Genomic DNA, 7,901 nt, shown 5'->3' on the forward strand with positions numbered 1-7,901 from the left:
GCTGTTCATCTTCAGCAACGAGATGGTACGCAGTTCCAAGTTTTGGCAATGGATTCATGCTCAAGATGTGAGTTTTGATTGTTGCATACGCATCATCTAATCCCATGAGAAATTCATAGAGACGCTCTCTCTCTTTCATCTCCAACAGCTGCTTATGTAAATCACACTTGCACCCTCCACATGAGCATTGTGGCCACGGTGTAATCGAGTCGATCTCATCCCAAGACTTCTTCAACTTGGTGAAGTACACGGGTACAGATTGTTTGTCTTGTCTCGTGTGAGAGACAGCTTGTCGAAGTTCGTAAGCCCTTGGTGCACTGCTCTTGCCAAATCTTTCCTTCAATACGACCTATATATCCTAGGCAGTTTTTGAGTAGCGAACAGTACTCTTGAGTTCTTTATTCATGGCGCTCTTTAACCACCCTTTCACCATAGCATCACATCGCATCCAGTGATTCCGATCTGTAGAGTCTGCCAGTGGCTTCGCGATCGTTCCATCAACAAACCCAATTTTGTTCTTGGTAAAGAGCACATCTCTCATATCATTCACCCACTCATTGTAGTTACTCTCATTGAGAGGTTCTCCAACGTGCATATGCCTCAGACTATCAGAGGCGTGAATATAGTATGGCGACATCGCATCCATGACGACTAACGTGAGTATTGATGGTTCTTGCGACTGGAAATTTCGTGGCTTAGACACCTAAGCTCTTAGATCAAATTTTCGGATCTCCGCTCTGATACCATGAAGAAATCATGATTGTAGAGGAGAAAATATTTTCATTTACTGATAGAGCATCTATATATATACAAGTATACAGTCGTGGTGTCGCGTGATATCGTGAATATCCTATTGTATCTCTACAATTATTATAATAATAACAGAAATATCATATCTATCGCTATCCCTTATATTTCGCTGATCCCATATCCTTGGCATTATATTCGGTGATCCCCAACACAGGTTAACTATGATAAATAGAGGGAGTAATTGGGACATTAGGAGTTGTATTGTATGAGTCATGTGTCACATGAATGTGACCCCCCCCGGGAATCACTCCAAATATCTAATTTTGGTTATAAGATTTAATTTAAAAAACAGAGAATAAAAGCAAAATCAGGGTCAAGGATGACAAAAAAGGTGCAACCGACAGATCCTGCCCATGTTTTTCCAATAAAGAGAAACAAGTAATATTATTATAACTAAAATGTGTTTTATTATTCATTCCCCACCCCCCACCCCTTAATGGGTTGTTACGTGGCTACCTTTTTGGATCCTTACTCTCTCTTTTTTCCAAAGTAACCTCTAATTCAATTCTTTTGAATGGTATAATTAACCTTCCTCTTTCTTCAAAGAATCCTATGTTTACAGTATTTATGTGAGTAGTTACACGTTTGATTTGACAGCCGTGAAAGGGCCAAAGAAGCCATCTATTACTCATATAACCGACACATCAATGCCTTTGCCGCATTACTTGAAGATGATGAGGCAGCAGAGATCAGAAGTGAGAGACTCGCACCCTTATTTGTCTATCATGAATTTAAGTAAATTCTATATTTTATATTATATGTTAAATATTGATAGCGATGACTGATGCAAAATGGTTGGGAAATGGACGCAGAAAATCCAAGAGTAGTGTCGGTGTTCTTGGGCAAATCGCATGAGTTGCATACAACCAGGTCATGGGGGTTTCTGGGACAAGAAAGAAATGGAAGAGTCAGAGCTGACTCAGCTTGGGTGAAAGGAAGATTTGGTCAAAATGTGATTATTGGCAGTCTTGACACCGGTAACTAGAGCTATTAAAGTTTGTATAAATCTGTAAACATTTGCAACAAGATTAATTATTTTTTTTCATCCTCATACAATGAATTGTTTTAGTGGATATATATAGGTGTTTGGCCAGAATCCAAAAGTTTCCGGGATGATGGCTACGGTCCCATTCCTAAGAAGTGGCGTGGAGGATCAAAATGCGAGCTTTACAGTCTGTCTGGCCCCAACAGAACTCTTTGCAACAGGTTCCATCAAAACTTGAATTTTTATAATTAAAAGAGTTTAGGGATATTTTTACCTGGAAGTATTGCGGATAAGCTATGGGTACGCGTAAGTTTTCTTTTTAACTCAACGTGCTTCGGAAGTTCTTTAACGGAAAGTACAACATTGCTTCTTTGTTTAATTACATTTTTGGGGCATCATTGAAATCAAAAAACTTTCGCGAATAATTTTGAGGCAAAAATGACATTTAACCATAATTAAAATATGACATTATAATATGTAATGTCAAAGCTGAACAAAACTGGAAGGTTGAGATTTGTATGTGCATGAAATAGGAAGCTGATTGGAGCAAAAACGTTCTATCAAAGCTTTGAGATAAAACATGGGAGCCTTGGCCCTAGAAGTGAAGTCACCGCTCGTGACGTGGTGGGGCATGGGACCCACACTTTGTCGACAGCAGGGGGCACCTTCGTGCGAAATGTTAGCGTTCTGAACAACGGCAATGGAACAGCCAAGGGAGGATCTCCCAGAGCTCGTCTTGCAGTCTACAAGGTTTGCTGGAGTACTCATAGTGCTAAAGAGTGCACTGATGAAGACATGCTTCGTGCTTTTGATCGAGCCATCGACGATGGCGTTGATATTATCTCCGTTTCAATTGGTCGGAGTGTCGTGCCTGACGTTAATGACATGTTGACCAAGGGGGTCTCCATAGGATCCTTCCATGCGGTTTCCAGGGGAACCTAGTCGTTGCCTCTGCTGGAAATAACGGACCACGACCTCATACTGTGGGCAATGTAGCGCCTTGGATCTTCACTGTTGCTGCTGGCTCCATAGACTGGGAATTCAGAAATAATATTACCCTTGGTAATTGCCAAATCATTCAGGTTCGTATCACTTCTCTTTTAAGCCCATTATAAGTCTAATACTTTTAACCAGTTTTGGTTCTGATCTAATACTTCTAACAAGTTTTGGTTCTGGTTCCTATACCTGAGCCACGTCAGTCTATGTTAGCCTACTTAATGGTGTTAATGCGGCATCAACGAAGTTAATACTGTTAAGCTCGGATTCAAGTTATCGTGAAATTACAGGGACCAACATTTTGGATGGTATGCAGTATGGGGACGAGAAACAACCACAAAAAAGCATATGAACCACAACCAAAACTCATTAAGAGGGTGTTTGGAATAGTTTTAAGAAGTGATTTTACAAATATCAAAATAAGTTTATAAGAGGAATTTTGTCTCAATTTACGTGAAAGTACTCATCCGATTTTTAATATAGAACCTAATTGTTAAGTTGATTTTGGTCATAAATAAAAGACCTATTTCTTATATTTATCAATGTTTTCTAAATTACCTCTGTGGATACTCTATCAACCATAATCAAGTAGAAGAGGGAGTTGGGATATTAAATAAGATGATTATGGTGTTTTAGGAAAAATATGTCATATTTCTTATAATTAACTAATTTACCTAATTTTCTTAATCTAATCAAATTAGTTAAATAGGTCTTATATTAAGGACCGAAGGAATATTTTTTAAGCAATTTTGAGGATTCTCAAACACCCCTAAATGTATTGGGACTTGGATTGGATTTCACCCAGTAATAATTATATATTGATTTTGTTAGTTTTCCATCTGTAAAATGATCTGTACATGGGTGTAATCAGGGCACAAGTCTTGCCATAAACTCGACATCCCAGAGATTAATTCCTGCGGTCATTGCTGGCAATGCCAGGCTTCCTAATGCAACCTTTCAAGATGCGTAAGTGAATTCCACAATTCACGATGCTCTCTGCGGGTTAAACTGTCAAATGTTTCCTTCCCCATTAGCTTGATCCTAATTAAAGTATGAATATTATTGCAGTTAGCTTTGCAAAACTGGAACACTCGATCCTAACAAAGTTAGGGGTCGCATATTAATATGCCGAAGAGGAAGGATTCTATTGCCTGTGGACAAGGGCCAAGAAGCAAAGCGTGTACGCGCATTGCAAATGATTTTACAAAATGATGAGGAATTGAACACACGTACAACTGATGTTCAGCCTGTTGACACCTCCAATCTTCCTCAAGATGCAGGTCAGACAATGAATGGAGGAACAAGCGACTCGTATTTCGACAAAAACAGGTAAGTACTTATTATACACCTTTCTCACCCGCCAATCCTTTTGGGATTGCTCTCAAAATATTTTCGGTGAAAGTGCTACATTTCTATATATGCATATATTGCAGGAACCCACTTGCATTCATGAATAATGCAAAAACATTTATACCAAAAAGGCCAGCTCCAATGATTTCTGCATTCTCATCAAGGGGACCCAACTTAATTCTTCCCTCAATCCTCAAGGTTGTCCATTCTCACACCATCTAATCAACTCCCCCAGTCATCAAGTATATATTGTAATTCTTAACTTCTTTTTCTTTTTAATTTTCTCAGCCCGATGTAGTTGCACCAGGTCAGGATATAATTGCTGCTTATTCATTTGCTGCAAGTCCCAACAACCTGGATTCAGATCAACGTCGCTTTAACTATACTGTTCAGACCGGAACTTCCATGGCATGTCCTCATGTTTCTGGTATTGCTGGTCTTGTTAAAAATCGCCATCCTAATTGGAGTCCTGCAATGATCAAGTCAGCAATCATGACCACAGGTAAATGATATACATTAATAATCTGTTGTCGTGTTCACAATTTGATTTCTCTCTTTCTCTAACAAGTATCAAAAACTATATGTTGTTATAGCAAGCACTCTGGACAACACCAATAGATTGATTAAGGACGAACAAGATAGTAGCATAGCAACTCCATTTCATTATGTCACAGGATATGTCAAACCCAACCTTGCAATCGACCCTGGACTTGTTTATGATCTCAAAACTTCTGATTACCACAACTTGTTATGCTTCTCTTTTTACGAGCAAAGAATAGTTGAAGCCATTAATTATAATAGGCCATACAAATGTCCAAGGTCTTACAGACTAAAAGATTCCAACTACCCTACCATCACATTGCCTTTTCTGGATGTGAAACTTGTCAATGTTACTCGTACAGTAACAAATGTTGGGCCTCCAAGCACATACACTGTAAATATTAAAGCCCCAAGAGGATTTAAGGTTGTTGTTCTTCCATCAACTTTGACCTTCCAGAGGACAAACCAGAAGAATAGGCATATGGTTATTTTGCAGGCAACACGTTCGGCCAAAACTTCAGAGCCTTCATTTGGAGAGTTGACATGGACTGATGGCAAGCGCAGATTGAGGAGTCCTATAGTAATCCCTCAGCATGAGAAAATGGCTATGTAGATTTCAGTGTTACCAATAATCCACCTTGTTTGTGTAATAGTTTGTGAGAGGCAGTAATTTTAATTAGTGTGTGCTCAGATGTGTGTGGATGTACTCATCTATGTCTTATTACAATAATAAAGCCACCAGTCTGCTCGAGAGTTACACTCGAAACTTTCTCAACTTCTGATTTTATATTTTATATTTTATATTTTATATATTTTTGGTAGCTCCTCGAGATCGCTCTTGAAAAATTTGTTTCTTTTTCCGAGAAAATGGATGAGCGGACAATAATTATAATATTTCTGTATGAAATCTTACCAAACGCTTGACATCAAACCTTCATTCAACATCTAAAACTGAGTTGCAGAAGTGGAGACCTTGGGGAGTAAAACTTGAGTTGCAAATGAATAAGACATATAATTGAGAAATAATTATAATTATCTGAAGTGTGTGTGTGTGTAGAAGTCACGCAATTCATGATTTATAACATAATAAGTTTCATCATATATATTGATATACCGATGATAATATTCTAAAATTTAGTCGTTAATGTAGAATATAATGCCTATGTGCAACATATATTCACATGTCGTAAAGGCAAAGCTCTCATTTCTCAAGCATTATTATGTCTTGCATGGTATGAAACGAAATAAAAGCATGTACTAGAAAGGAGATTTATCAAAATCATGAGGAAAAGCACACTATATTCCACATCCCATGCTTGATTATATTGCAATATATGTGCCAAACAAACTTTGTTAATGGATTCCCTTTTTTTTTCCCTTTTACTTTTCTAGGGAGAAGCCAAACATGATGGTCACAGTCGTAGCATATAAGAAATTTCTACAAAATGATTTCTTTTTTATTAAAAAAAAAAAGCATTCCAAGAATAATGCTGTGGTATCCTCATACATGATGATCCATGGGCGCAAAAATCCTCGGTTGCTTTCAGAAAGAGATTGCTTTTCGAAAAGATTGGAAGTTTCGTAGGTAGGCATATTCTACCTTTCAAAAGAGTATAAAATAAAAAAATAATGAAAGTAAAATTCATAAAATCAATATACAAAGATGAAGTTTATAAAGAGTCATAATTAATATATATATATATATATATGTGTGTGTGTATGTATATCGTGCTAGGCCGCGATATTAGGATTTATGCAATTTCTCCAATAACAAGTGACATTCCCACGGGAAGAACTTGTCATTTGTTATTATGATCATATGTGCACCTGATAATTACTCCTTCCAGTTCTATTTATAAAACTTACATTTAGGGATAAGCTTCAATTTGTGGTTTGTCTAAATATTTAATGTATTTTTTTTCAAATTTGTTTTTAATTATTAATTCTCTCGTTTATTATATTCTCTTACTATATTTTCCCATACACTTTTTTTCATCCTTTATCTCATTTATTAGGATTTATGCAATTTCTCCAATAACAAGTGACATTGCCACCAGAACAACTTGTCATTTGCTGTTATGATCATATGTGCACATAATAATTACTCCTTCCAGTTCTATTTATAAAATTTAAATTTGGGGATAAGCTTCAATTTGTGGTTTGTCTAAATATTTAATGTATTTTTTTCAAATTTGTTCTTAATTATATATTCTCTCCTTTATTATATTCTCTTACTATATTTCTCCATACATTCTTTTTTCATCCTTTATCTCATTTATTATAATAGCATATTTGAAAATATATATATATATATTTCTAACCTATTTAGTACTTTAACTAATTTAACTAATTATTTGCTATCCGTAAATTAATTATTTGAAGCTTATAATAAGGATGGGGAGTGTAAGATATCAGTTTTGTCCTCTCCTTGGCATTTGATTGCTATAGTAACAAGACAAAGAAAGATAAAGAAACTTTCCACGTGTGAACACACGAACGTCCTATTTAAAAGATGATTAATAATGCATGGACTCAGTTATATTATTATATTTGTTACTATGTTATTCTTGTCGTCTTTATTCGATGCCCTCTTACGATTCTCCATTTAATTATAATCCTAAGATGTTGTCCTGAATTGATTGAGTCTCTTCTTTCTTTATCTAAGATAATGCATTATGCATTAATTCTTTAATAATCATATGGATAAAAAAAATTATGACTAGCTTGTTTCCTTCCTTCATTCCTTTCTTTTAATGAAGCAGTGATGACTCTTCCAAAAGTGGAGTGTTGTGTTGCAGTAAAAGTCCCCCATTGTTGAATTGTATGTCAAGTTGCTTAATAATGGATATATAATTATATGCTTAGTGGGGAGACCCACAATTCGAGAACCATAACAACCCATCTCTTCACATTCTTTTAATCAATATCTAAGAATTATATCTACCTAGTTTGTTCTAATCACTTGAAGATTTATAACCATATATCATCATTGGAGATGTTCAAGTTTCCTTTCTTGCAAATTTTTTGTTTTGTTATTCTAATACTAGTCAAGTTTGTTGTTTACGCGTTTACCTTCTCGCTTTGTTCAGTTTGTACCAAAGCTATGTTGCAGAGAAATGAAGAAGTGTATTAAGCGGAAATAATAGGTATGATATACAATCCCCTAACACGATGTTTGGTATGAGGAAATTGGAGGGGAAGGAAAATTTTAATGAGCTTG

The 7,901-nt window shown here is 36.1% G+C and overlaps 1 pseudogene; it reads left to right on the forward strand.

Annotated features, from left to right (window-relative positions):
• Positions 1 to 1,246: 1,246 nt before the first annotated feature.
• LOC114759080 (subtilisin-like protease Glyma18g48580) lies at positions 1,247 to 5,294 on the forward strand (annotated as a pseudogene).
• The last annotated feature ends 2,607 nt before the right edge of the window (positions 5,295 to 7,901 follow it).

This window comes from Neltuma alba, unplaced genomic scaffold (assembly GCF_004799145.2).
Source record: "Neltuma alba isolate B1F8T4 unplaced genomic scaffold, ASM479914v2 tig00010787_pilon, whole genome shotgun sequence".
NCBI classification, from domain to species: Eukaryota; Viridiplantae; Streptophyta; class Magnoliopsida; order Fabales; family Fabaceae; genus Neltuma; species Neltuma alba.